This window comes from Nyctereutes procyonoides, unplaced genomic scaffold (genome assembly GCF_905146905.1).
Source record: "Nyctereutes procyonoides isolate TBG_1078 unplaced genomic scaffold, NYPRO_anot_genome, whole genome shotgun sequence".
In the NCBI taxonomy this organism is placed as follows: Eukaryota; Metazoa; Chordata; class Mammalia; order Carnivora; family Canidae; genus Nyctereutes; species Nyctereutes procyonoides.
This window is the reverse complement of record NW_026575047.1, coordinates 10949528-10964093: the sequence shown is the minus strand read 5'-3', so window position 1 is coordinate 10964093 and position 14566 is coordinate 10949528. Positions and strand designations below refer to the sequence as shown.

General features: G+C 34.0%; 1 non-coding gene across 1 annotated transcript; it reads right to left on the bottom strand.

The window, feature by feature from the left end:
- Window positions 1-13258: 13258 nt before the first annotated feature.
- On the bottom strand, window positions 13259-13421 carry LOC129510681 (U1 spliceosomal RNA). Its single transcript, XR_008664649.1, has one exon. It is a non-coding gene; the product is annotated as a U1 spliceosomal RNA (small nuclear RNA).
- Window positions 13422-14566: the final 1145 nt, after the last annotated feature.

Sequence of the window (14566 nt, the reverse complement as noted above, 5' to 3'; positions counted from 1 at the left end):
GAGTAAGCACTTGTTAGTTATATTTTTCTTATGACTGCAAAAATAAAGTAATTAATATACAACTAGATGGATGCTTTCTTCTATCTATATTTTCAATCTAGAATTGTACTTTTTAAATGAGTACTTTGGATTGAGTAATCCTATGTGTTCTCACTGAGTCAACTGTACATTTTGCTTCCTAAGGGATTCTATGTACTGTAAAGGGCATGGGCAAATCATTATCGATATACCCATAAGTTTTTTGTGCAACATTTCCGAGATGTGTTGGCTGGTACAGGATTGGCCTTGATTATACTTGGAATGAAAGCACCAATACAGATTTAGAAAGTGCTGACACAGTATCGCTGGCTTATATATCTATAACCAGTCTGTTTCCAATTTTACAAGGAGGTCTAGCTGGCAGTGTTAGCATTTTTCAAAAGTTGAAAGCAATAGGAAATAACCTTAGGTTTAATAGGCTTGTTTTGCTAACAATGAGATTTTTTTCTATGAAAATTATTGATTCACTTCAACATTCCACCATAGATAGCATTGTCAAAATTGTTTACTGTTTGAAAATAGAATCGACACTCAATAGTTGACATTCAAGTAGAAGGGTTTGCTGTGGCTGATTCAAATATCCAGAGAATTATCAAATCAATTGCTTCTGGTTTGTGAAAATATATTATTTTCTTTTACATTATATATATTTTTAAGCCAAACACTTTTCAACAAAATGACTTGATTACAGTAAGACCCGACTCTGTTAAACACTACCATTTTTTTTCCATAATAGATTTAGAAGCTTTCACTGTTGGAAATAGAAATTCATTTAAGCTAAACTCACAACAGTTGGGGTTTGGGTGAAGTCTTTATTCAAGTCTCACCATGGAATGGTAACAGAACTTAGCTGTCCCTCATGGGAAGAAGAGCCTGATTCCAGAAAATGGGAAGTGAATGAGACTGGTTGTCTGGCCTTCTCTTTGGCACCAAATATATTTGTTTTTCATTGTCATTCTTAATGCTTCCTCTTTTTTCCTCCTTGTCTCTCAGAAAATGTATTAATATCCATTCTTGAGAATCACTTCTGTAATCCTTGTCTATGTAGCCTCCAGTTAACATACTCACAACTTCTTGTCTATTATTTTTGTGTGGGTGGCTGTGTCTTCTAGTTCTTGGCCTTAATACATTTTTATTTCTCACAGTTTTGGATGTTCATCCAAGAGCCAAAATGTTCTAGATAGCGAGAGGGATATGGGGAAATAGACATCCTGATACATCAAAACACTTTTCCAGATGCTGTGGGTAGAGCAGATTGAGCTACTGAGGCATTGAACTGAATCATTTCACCTGTGGGTGTGTGTGCTTTTGTGTTTTTACTTGACTCATAGCTCACATAGTAGAAGGATTCATAATGGACTGTAAAAGAAGAAAATATTTCCTACAAAATGGCTACTTAAGTTAAAAATAAGAGTTAACTAAAATGCTATGAATATCATCCAAGGAAAATAGTATGATGTGAAATGACAATTAACATAAGTAAGGTATCTGTAGACTCTTCAATCTATATATTTATTCACAAATATTGACTCAAAGAATTGAATTAATATATTTACCATTGGGTAACACTGATAACTGGCACTGTTATAAAATTATTTCTACATTCTCCTAAAAACCTTGGTTTTGTTTGTTTCTTTTTATTTTTACAATAGCAATTCTATGTACAAATAAACACCAATCTTCTCCAAATGAATTATTAAAAAATATTTATTCAGTGCTCACAGCTATATTTTATTTCTGCTAAAATTGGAATTAATTCCATTGATAAACTGAGAGCTCATTTTATTTATAAACAAATATGCATACATAAAGAAAATAAATATATTTGTTTATCAATACACATGCTTGTGTTTGTGTGTATTTTCTCTGAAGGGGATTATATTGCTTTTTAGATATTGATCAGTATAGCATGAGTAAGTTCTAAATGAACTGAATATCATGAAATTTATTATCCAAAAATGTTTCCTTAGAAATAGATCAGTCTCATATGTAATGCCAAAATTAAGATACAACTACTCCATTAGCTATCATTTATGGGCAATGATATTTGAGACTCCAAATAGGTTCATATTTCTGAGAAACTAACACAAGAAACATAGTAATAACAGTAATGTCTCTAATGTCACAGAGGCACTAGAGAGCATCCAAGATACATTTTTGTTTATGCCTTTTACCAGCTGTAATTTATCATGTTTTGCCAGAGCCAAAGTTAGTGGCTCCCTGACATAAGCACAGAAGGTCTGAAACAAAGCAAATATTTTTGAGACTTCAAAGAAGGAAACTTTACACTATGCAAAGTAGCTCAGGGCGATGTCCTGAACTGTATAATTAGTCAATGAATGTTTATTTTGATAGAATAATGACTGTATCAATTTGCTAGAAAACTTGAAAGCAGTGCTCAGTGAGAAAGCTGTTGAATTCTGTTGCAACATGTACTCTATTCTCCTTGATAATGATATCTGAATTAAAACCTCATGAGAAAGTCACTTATTTTTTTTAAGTCTAAGCTTCCTTTGAATTGCAAATTATTACTTTTCTCAACATAACTATGATGGCCGCTTTCAATTTCTGCTGTGAAACAGCAGTTCCCAATGCCAAATTGACATTTAAGAGCATTGTGGAACCTACCACAGGTCTTGCGGAAAAATAGTATAGATTTGTTTGATAGGGATTTATAGAGGAATTATAAAGATCCTCTCAGAACATCAAAATTCCTGGCAAATCACCCCATATTGACGAGTATTGACCCTTTACTCTCTTGAATGGCAGGAATGCTGTTCCAGTCATCTATTTTTTTTCCTATCCTATAAACTGGAAACTTACAAGCAAAATTCACCAGACTCAGAATAACTTGCTCTTCTAATGGAAAATGCCTACACAGCCACTGTAGCTACCTAATGCTACCGTTAAATGAAATACCAATATGGCTAAAATCCCTCTCAGGAAATTTCAATTATTTTCTCTCATCTCAATATAGAGATTTTTTTTGTCCCCACCACGTTATTGACTACTTTCTATATTGCACACTTCCATCAAAATCAGAAATTTTTATATAATTAAACAGGCAAAGTCTCATGTGCAAATTTCCCCCACAATTTTCCAGTGGAATGAACTATCTTCTTGAAATCAAACCACCTGTGGCACATGGGTGGCTCAGTGGTTGAGCACCTGCCTTTGGCTCAGGGCATGATCCTGGGGTCCTGGGATTGAGTCCCACATTGGACTCCCCACGGGGAGCCTGCTTCTCCCTCTGCCTATGTCTCTGCCTCTCTCTCTGTGTCTCTTATGAATAAATGAATAAAATGATTAAGAAAAAAAGAAATCAAACCAGCTAACGTTTACTATATAACATACCTCCCTCATCCTAGTGACTTAAAATATCTACTATTCTGGGAGTTGGTAATTTGCTGGGGAGGATGAGGGAACAGCTAGGTAAACGTTCTAATCTTTGTTGGGCTGGGTGGACCAGGTGCTGGGTGGTCTAGCTTGGTGTATGTGGGCTGGCCCATTTCTGCTTCAGGAGGACTCTTACCCTCCAGCATCCTTGTGCAATTTGTTTCTTTGGCAGTTCCTTAGTTTTCCAAAATACTATGTGGAAGCAAGCAGATTCTTTCAAGTCCCGGGAAGGAGCACATCACTCCCTCCAAATTTCATTCTCCAAAGCAAGTCACAAGACCAACCCAGATTCAAGTGGAGGGAAAATAGATTCTACATTGGAGAAACTGTAAAGTCACATTCTAAAGAGTGTATATCCAGGGAGGAATAAAGAATGTGAGCCACTATTATAATTTACCACAATTCTCATTTTTTGCAATGGATACATTCAGTATGGAAAGCAGCAAAGCACTCATATGCAGTATAGAAAATCACAAAGTACTCAGGTACAATATGGAAAGTGCAAAGCAGGGGAACCTGGGTGGCTCTGTTAGTTGAACATCTGCCTTCAGCTCAGGTCCTGGGATCAACCCCTATGTTGGGCTCCCTACTCAGTGGGGAGTCGGCTTGTCCCTCTCCCTTTGTCCCTCTCCCTTGTTTGTGTTCCCCCTCTCTGTCAAATAAATCAATAAAATATTTTTTTAAAAAAGGAGGAAAAGCTGCTCAGAAAAGTGTCTCAGCATATATCTGGAAATCCACATGAAATCACCAAAATAATTGTTATCTAACTCCAAAATGATTGTTATCTAACTCCTTAAATTGTGCTGTATGACTTTAGACAGCTCACAATCTCTCAAAGATTTTGTTTTCTTCTAAACAGATAGAAAATTGGTCTGAGTAATTTCGAGGTATGTGAAAATGGATAAACTTATAATAGCTATCATAAAAATTAGTAGCCCATGACAAGGATATTTTGAGTTAGACCTGATGGAACAGAGAAAGTTAAATTTAGAAAATAAATTATTGATGATAAATAGTGCCTGCTAGAGAAAAGCCCTGCAAAAGCAGCTGGCAATGAGGTGGTAAAAGTTGCTTTTTAAAGTAAGGACCAGGTTCCGAGACTTCCTATCCTGTCAGCTTCCTCTTGGGTGTGCTCTGTTTCTCGACTATCCAGCCTCATTTATACAGATAAAAGCCTATAAATTCCTATTTTGCTTCCAGGAATAATCATGACAATGTAAAAATATTTGTTTAGTGATTAAATATCCAGTCATGGAAAATTACTACTTTGAAACTCAAATTTGATTTTTGCAAGAGAGGCATTTTTTAACCTTCATGGTATTTTCTTAAAAAGCAAATTTTTAAAAATGTGGGAAATAGGAATCTTTAAAAATTTCTGGAGGTAGAGTAACTACTTTATTGGACATGTTTTCCAAATGTAAATTCTTCCTAGATCAAACAGAAAGATTGATGAATAAAAAAAATAGAGAAAACAATGTTTACAAACTCTCTCTTTTTTATTGGGAGGGACATGATTCAGAAAAGAAGCTGATTTAGCCAAATACACACAGCTAGTCTGTTGACACAGGTGAGATAAGCGCCTAGGTTTCCTGCTCTCCACCACAGAGCTCTTTCTGCTATTCTATTCTGCAAGATATGGTTTAATATATGTACAATTGAATGATCTGCCTTGAAGTTCTCTGTGTGTGTACATGTGTCCACCTGTTTGTGTGGTGTGAGTCTTTTAAAATAATAGAATTTATATTTTTGTGTATAACGTTTGACTGAATACTGCTCTGACATTTTACGTTTCCCACCTTAGGAAAATAAGGAACTTTGGGAACACAAACAGTAATAAGCTGAAAACATCCGATGAAGAAATAAAGGATAGCATAGTATTAACAGCTCCCAGGACACACAGCAGAATGTATGAAAATGTGCATGTTACTGTATGTGCAGAATAAAACCAAGATAAGTCGTTGTTTACTTTAAATGCTTACTACGTCAAGGCAAGAGGCACATTTGGTACCAGATAAACCTTATTTGAGCCTTGAGTCATCTCCCATATATAGACATCATTTCTATGACAAATATATCACAATGGTACCATCTTCCATGTGATTCTGCTCCTTGCTTACACAGATTAATAATTTGCAGGTTACAAGTTTTGCAAGCTACATACATTTCCCATTATTTTCTAATACATTGATGAAAATAAATGCCCTGTGGTTCCAGCGTCAGTGGCTTTTTACCAAACAAGAATTTCCACTGAGAAAAGTTGCAGTTATTACTTTAAAAGAGATGTGTTATTTTATTTTTCCAACAACGGAAGGCCTCTATAAGTCCAAAGTCCCATACAATTATATACTACAGAGCAGAATAATAGAACACTGCACTAGGATAAATTTTGTGCCCACTTAATTGAAACACTTGCCAAGGAGCTGGGCGAAAGCAATGTATTTCAATCACTCTAAACAATGGATAAATGAGACACATTCCTTCTAAATGACACATTTTAGCTGTCTGGAAGCCTATTCACAGTTGTACGTGGTAACATAAGTTTGCCACTCTGCTCTTTACAATTGGTCCATTTCAAGCTGTGCTTTGAAGTTGTTTATTCCAAAAAGCCTTCTTAATATTAACAGAAATAAAAATGTTTTTAGATGTGGACCAATATTTTTCCACCCCTTCCAGAATATATGTATGTATATTCCTATCCTGATTTTTTGGTCTCTCTCTGCTTCTCTGTCTCCATCTCTGTATTTGTCTCTCTGTCTCTGCTTGTCTCTCTCTCTCTCTCTCTCTCTCTCTATATCTTATCTATATATATATATATATATATATACATATATATATATACACAAACACACATACATATAAACATAAATATATATATACATGATTTAAACTATGAATGCATTTTATTATTTTTTATATAATTTTCTATAATTTTTATATTAAATAAAGCTGATATAATTAAATATTTTATTATGAACTTCAGCTCAGTATTTGTTTGTTTTATTAAACCAGAATATAATGATAGAACTATGCTAGTAAATCAAGGAGCGAATAATATTAATTTGTTTCAACAGAAATATTTAAATACTTAAATAAGTATCTTTTTATATTTTTGGAAAAAAAGTTGTCTAATGGAAGTAAAAAAAGATAATTCATTCCTGAAAAAAGTCTAAATGAAAATTAAGGAATATAGAAGAAGAGCACTTGCTTTCATGAGTAATAGGCAAAGTGGCTATATAATTTATCATCCAAACTATGACATTTTTGAGAGTGAAAAAGGGTATTATTAATAACTAAGCTAGAACCATAGACACTAGAACTCTCCCAGGTAAACTAGGCCATATGGTTACTCTGGCCACCCTACTTACAGGTGATCAATCAATCCTGGAGTTATTTTTTGAAATGATATGATACTGTTCAACCTTATATTATTTTGTCTACGGTTTCACAACTGTTTTAAAAGAAAGTATTAAGATGAATATATAATCTAGAGAATGACGAATTTTATCATGATAAAGCAATATACAATGTATTTCCTCTACTTCTATTCCCTTCAAATTGAAAGCTCTCAAGAAAGTTCTGGATATTAAAATTCCATACAGATTAAAATAGACCAGGTTTATATCTCTAAATTTTTGATAGAATCATATCTAAAAGAAGACTTTGCTAATAATAGTAATTCTACAAAGAATTAGAAATATCTCAAGCATTTTTTTTCTTGGCTGATTTCAGTTTAAAAAAAAAAACTTTATCTTCTCTTCAAATTTGACAAAGTGCAACTAAAGAGCTCACCTGAATATGGAGGTAGAAAAATGTACCTGTTGATGTCTTCAGAAGCTTATTCTCTAAACCTACTCTTACCCTAAATGTGTTAGAGACGGGTCTTTTTGGGTTACTTGACATACCTTATAATAGCCCATTTTTTGGTTTGTTTTTAGAAACCACATCATATGGGAAATTTGATTACCCTTTTTGAAATTAGTATCTGGGGATCCCTGGGTGGCACAGTGGTTTGGCGCCTGCCTTTGGCCCAGGGCGCGATCCTGGAGACCCGGGATCGAGTCCCATGCCGGGCTCCCGGTGCATGGAGCCTGCTTCTCCCTCTGCCTATGTCTCTGCCTCGCTCTCTCTCTCTGTGATTATCATAAATAAATAAAAAATTAAAAAAATTGAAATTAGTATCTGTAATAATTCTACTTAAGTTGTAATCTGTTCCTGTGATATGTCCATATGGCCAATCTTAGGGAGGTGGTATGGTGGAGAGACACTGGCTCCTCTAGGATGAGTATTTAGCAAGAGCAATCAAACACGAGCAAGAGAAGTAATTAAGTTACTATGCATTGGTCGGATACCATTTTGCTTCATGAAGCTGGAAGTTCCTGAATCTGGAAGTTAGGATTACGGTTGGAGCATGATATTGAAGATTCGGTTCGCAATAGTAAGTTTGAAGAGTGGAGGGAAGGGTTTCTGACGCATGATGAGAAGTCTTGCTGGTGAATCTCACTAGGTCAGAGAATCTAAGCCCAATCATCCAACTTACACACAGAGCCCTTGAATTTTGAATAAATGTTTCTAGAAGGAGGAGTTCAAAAGGCCCTCAGAATGTAAATGTGTGTGTGTGTGTGTGTTTCTCTTCTTGGACATCACAGCTCTTTTCAGCATAGGAAGAGTGAGTAGAAGCAAATTGCTGGCTCCCCTCCTGGCACCCTGTTGTTAACCCCTGAGTATTCCTCCTAACAGCTTGTATTGCAGAAAATTGGAGTCAGGTGGATTAGGAAGCCAATTTCTAATAGTATTTATTACAATTTTCCCTCAAAATCTGGAATTTCCTAGCCTAACATATTACTTGAAAAACCAAAAAGAAAATCTCTTTGCACTTTCTATGTTAGGGAGGTCGGTCGTGGTGTGAAGTGGAGAATAATCAAATGTGTAACACAAACCAGATATTGCATTACAGCTGACTTATATATTTAGGTCACTATGTATAAGCATGAATACATTTTTCCCTGCATGTAGTTATTGCAGTTCAAAAACTAATTGTGATATAGTCCAAGAAAGCCATTTTGTAGGTAGCATTTATTTTTTGCTATAATATTATTTTTTAAGTAAGCTCCATACCCAATGTGGGGCTGGATCTCAGGACCCTAAGATCAAGAGTTGCATGCTCTACTGACTGAGCCAGCCAGGTGCCCTCATGAGTAGCATTTTTAAAGAATATACTCAAGTAATTCTACATACAGTTTACAGACAAAATTCTATTGGGTTAAGAACAGACATTAAAACAAGTTAATTTGGGATCTATGTAGTTCAAGGTTTCATGCATATTATTTAATTAACACATACCATAATTCTCTATGTTATAAGACATTGTGAAAAATACAGAGGATATGAGATTGTCCTGGCTCAAATAATCACAGAATCTTCTATTTTATCTTGATGTAGATGAATTTCTTCTTATATTAACTCTTTGGAATGCTGTGAAAATGTGGACTACTACATAGTTCTATTATTTTCTTTTTTTTAATTTTTTTTGTTTTATTTATTTATGATAGGCACACAGTGAGAGAGAGAGAGGCGGAGACACAGGCAGAGGGAGAAGCAGGCTCCATGCACCGGGAGCCCGACGTGGGATTCGATCCCGGGTCTCCAGGATCGCGCCCTGGGCCAAAGGCAGGCGCCAAACCGCTGCGCCACCCAGGGATCCCTATTATTTTCAAATTATTATTTTGATTAACGTGATATATAAATAATAAAATATGTAAAATTTCTGAGTAAAAAAAATAAAAACCTGGATAATTCATTACAAGTGCATGCAGTAGATCTACTAAGTAAATATTTGTAGTCTCTGTCAGGGTGCTATAGTTGTTAGTTCACATGGAGAACTGTCCTCAGAAAACTAATTTAAATTTAAAAAAATTCTGCCACACTTAAAATGGAAAAAAAAATAGCATTTCCACAAACATTAGTCTAGACACTTATTTAGAAAGAGAATTTTGGGTCCCTGTACCTTTCAAGTGATATAATGGAGAAATGAAGCAGAAAATGTACTGTACATTTATTAGGCAGTTCTTTACAAATGTTCGATGGACTATGGACAATGGCCAAGAATACTTGTTTTAAACAAGGGGTCTATTAGTAGACTTGATGTAAAAATAGTTGTCAATTAGGACACCTGGGTGGCTCAGTGGTTGAGCTTCTGCCTTTGGCTCAGGTCCTGATCCTGGGGTCCTGGGATCAAGTCCAGCATTGGGCTCCCTGCATGGAGTCTGCTTCTTCCTCTGCCTATGTCTGTCTTTCTCTCTGTGTCTCTCATGAATAAATAAATAAATACATATTAAAAAAAGATGGTTCTCAATTAAAAAAAAACCTGCTAGTTATGGTAAAGAAATTTCAAAGTATATTGTAATTTTTCCCCAACGTTTCTTAACAATTAAAATCTGAAATTGTATATCTTCTTATAAATCACAAATTATGTACTAAAGGACAAATAATTGATAATTTATAATTTCCCACCAAATTCCTTTAGAGCTACTTACATTTCCTATATTCTCTGCTTTTATATAAGAAATAATAATTATAAAAATCATAGTCATGAAGAATAGTAGTAACAAATGAAATTGATTCCTCAATGGTAGTAATTGTAACAAATTTTTCTTCTTATGTTTGAAAGTCTCTATGAAGCTATCATAAAGCATCTCTTTAAAGGTAGGTTAATAATAGCTAAAAACTCTGTTACAGTTCCAACCTATGCTTTATTTACAGATTCTGGGCTTCAGAAGGACTGTCCATGTATTAGTTGTGAAAAACATTAAAATTATCAATATTTAGTTTTAATAAATACTCTTCCTGAATGATGCTTTACCCATCTGTTTTTTTTTAAATAAGGGATATAGGTTTTTCTGAAATTAATATCCAGTGCACTTGCCTTGATCTCACATGTCATCTGACTCCTCAGTAACACTAAATCTTAGATTCAGTTATTGAAAAACTATTAATAGTTTATTTTCACTTAATTAAAGTTAATAATTGCTCACAACACACACCCATAGATTTTACAGAAGTGTGAAGTGCGGGAAACGAAATGAGAGAGGGGAGGACGATATCTGTTTCATATAATAGAAACATAATTATTCATAAAAGGAATTTCTGTGGACTCTTTCTGCACAAAGAATATGGAAAGTGTAATCATCCAGAACCATGTGTCTATATAAGTAAAAAATGGGCATTAGCGAAATTATAGCCAGGCCATAATTAGCTTAACATTGGTAAAATGTATTTGGGTGTTGTGAAAGGAAAAAAAAAAAGAATTGATAAGTGTCTTGTTACATAGAAAGATTTAGATCACCTGCATCTCTTCACCAGGAAATCCAACTGTTACTTGGGGGAGAAATAGAAATTGTGGGTCTGAATAACCTGATTTGCTCAAATTTATAGGAATAAACTATAATCATTCTTATGTCTTTGAGAAAATAAAGCAGTTTTTGTAAACTTTAATTTGGTCTATAAACAGTGAATTTTTAAGATTAAAGGATAACATAAAGCAATATATCAGTATTCAAAATATCTAGATAACAAAATGATATTGATTACTTCTGGCTTAATCCAATTTTCCAAACACACTCTTTCTGTAGTGCAGTATCTCTCTCTCTCTCTCTCCACTAATACATCTGCAAGTTTATGAAATTAGTCTTTGAACAAGATTACTTTTAAAATAAGTAAGTTTAATAAACCCATGAAAAATTTGAAGAGCAGATGTGTTATCATTTCTTTAGTAAAAAATATAAACGTGGGATTTACACTTTACAAATCAATTGCACATATGAGGTTTGACTTGCTTAACATAACCAATAAAGTCAGTGTTTTATTATCATTTTTCAGATAAGGAAATGGGCCAACAATATAGAGAGATTTTTTTTTTCCCAAAAGCAATTGCAAAACAGGTCAAACAGCAAACAAATGACAGAACTTTAATCAAAATTGAGTTAATGTGAATCCAAATACTATGCCACTTACTCCTAAAGTTCTTTTTCTCTTTAAAGTTTGCATTTAATAAGAAACCAGAATTTATCATATCATATATAGTCCTATTGGCATAAGATAGTTATGGCAATAAAATATGCTTCTAGGATTCTGTTTCATGAGCTAATGTTTTGGGAAATTAATGGCATAAACACATTTTTTCTTTATTTTTTTCATACTCTTTCTAGAGATAAATTGTAAGTTATACATGTGATATAATTTGTGAATGAGCAGAGTGAATTATCCATTTTGTTGTATTTTGGACTTCCCCGTGACACGAAGTAAATTACTTATCTGTCATTTTAGTTACATTTATTCATAATGCCCATATTTTTCTTGTTGAAAGAGGAATCTAAATTGCATTTCCAGGAGCTATGAACTTGAATTTATTCTCTCAACAAGTGAGCGCTCTTCCAGGCACCAGAGACACAGTGGGAATACAAATACTGTCTCTGCCCTCAAGAAACTTAGTGTCTAGTGGAGAGAGACAGAAATAAATGTATGTTGGGGGTGATCTGCTATAAAGAAAGAAGGCAGGTCAGGAAAATAAGGGGGATGGGAGGGGTGGAGTTTGATTGAGAAATCTGTAGTAATAGAGCATGGTGGATGAACTGTAAGGAAAGTGAGGTGTGAGACCAGTGGTTACCTAGGAGCACATTCAGCTCAGAGGTAACACCATATGTAAAGTCCTTAAAATACAGCATTTGTTGGCAAATGCAAAATGGGACCATTGTGGAGGTCAGTGCTCTTAGAAGACAGTGAGAAAACTGGAATGGTATTACATTAGATCAGAGAAGTTGTTGGAGACCAGACTTGTCAGGTCTTTTCTAGGATATTTTCTAAGTGTTTAGTGTTATAGTGGGTAAACAATGCCTCTTCCCCCTCAAAATATCAAGGCCCTAATTACTAGAACCTATGGAGGTCCAGTTGTCTATCCTGGTTCCCAATTCCACTACTGTTAGAGTTGTGTACGTGGGCAAGTTCTTTAACTCCTCATTGTTCTCATTGATCAAATGTACATAATAAAATTACCTGAGTCATATAATTCAAAGAGTAATCTGGAAAAATTTGTGCATATAGTAAGGCAGGATAAATGTTAGCTATTATTACGTGGCCACTATTATCCAATCAGTATTTATTTTCTGAGTACCTGTCTATGGAACTTTGCTGGTGATATGGTGAGAGTTGCAATTCTTTAAGGCAGTGCTCTTCCATTTACTACTGTACACGGGACTCTTGTTGGTAAAAATGAAAAATTCATACAAATAATTGCCTAATAAAGCTGTCAAAAACAGTCACCAAATAACAAAATTTCTTAGGAATGGAGAACTTGACCTTGAAGGATGGTAAAATTTTAGACATGTGGATAATGGAAAATGCATTCTGGGTAGAAAGAACATAACGAACAAAGGCTTGGAAGTAGAACATATCTTTTGATGAGAGTGGAATATTTTAGAATGTTATTTCTTTTCCAAATGTGGAATATCAATTTTGAAGTTATGATACTCCAGATTTATCTTGAGATCAGATGTTTAACTGATTGAAAGGACACCAGATGGGGCTCAGAAAATATTCCTCCATTAGCCACATCTGTGACCCTGGGAAAGTACCTCCATGCTGTATCCTTAAGTTACTTTGAGAAGCTGAAGAAGGAAGATAAAGTAATTAACCTATTCTGCTTTATTCTTCTATCAATAAATAAAGGAATTTAAATGGCCCACCATTTATTAAAATTTGTATCATCCTTGATGAATATCTTTCCTTTCTTTTCTTTTTTTCTCTCTCTTTTTTCTAACCATTTAATGGTCAGGTGGGAGCACAAACACAGTCCCCTACTACAACAAATTGTGCTGTCAGGTTTCCTACATTTGGGGAAATCACAGGGGCAGCACACCCGGAGTGCAATGGAAAAGCCTCACCCGGGGAAAACCACCTTCATAATCATTGCGTCTCCCCTTCCAGGTATGTTCCTTTCTTTTTAAAAAATTTTACTGATAATATTATATTATTTCCCAAATATATCTAAGAAAAATATATGTTTCATGTAAAGATTTTAAAGATGTATTTGTGTCATATAAGTATATACATGGAATATGTTTTATATATAAAGAGTTGATATCTAAATATTTGTACATGGTTATAGTTAAATATAGCTATGTATACATATATGCAAATATATACATATACAAATATGCACACACACACACAACCCTATTTAAACTCTCAATAGCTGTTTTCATAGAAATTGCCAAGCTGATTACAAAATTGTAGGGAAATGAGGCAATAATCTAGAATTTGCCAAAATTACCTAAAAAGTAAAGACAATAGTTGGAGTATTCACACTAGCTGATTTCACAATATGCTATAAAATTACAGTATTCAAGATAATATGTCATTGGCATAATCACAGACAAATAGTTCACTGAAAAAGAATAGAGTGTCCAGAAATAGATTCACACATGTATATAAGTACTAAGGAAATGGAATGAGAGAAATAAAAGGGTTTTTTTCCGACAAGTTATACTGGAACAAGTGGATAATTATATGGGAAAAAATTTCCAACCCTTATGTAGCAAAATACATGAAAATCAACTTAAGATTTTTCACAGATCTAAAGATTAAAAAATTCTGTAAAGCATCTAGAAATAAAAGAATAACAGGAGAATATTTATTCTACCTTATGATAGGAAAAGATGACTTACAGAGAATTCAAAAAGAATTAATCTTAAAAAATCAGACTTCATCAAAATGGAAAACTTCAGCTCATTAAAAATCACTGTAAGAAAATGAAAAGAAAGTTACATATGGAAAAGAGTATTATGATACACGTGTGTGGTGATTTCTGTTGGGAAAATACAAGGAAATCTTACAGTTGAAAAATAAAAAGATAAATTTAATTCTAAAAAATGTGCAAAACTCATAAACTTGAGCACAAAGTTTATCAAGAGAGACATGAATGTCAAGTAAGAAAATAAATAGTAAATACCTTTATTCGTCAGGGAAATAAAAATTAAAACTATAATGAGATACCGTTCTACACCCTCTAGAATTTTAAAGATTAAAGATGCAAGACAATTTTAAAGAGTGAAATAATCAAGTATTAAGAAAGATGAGG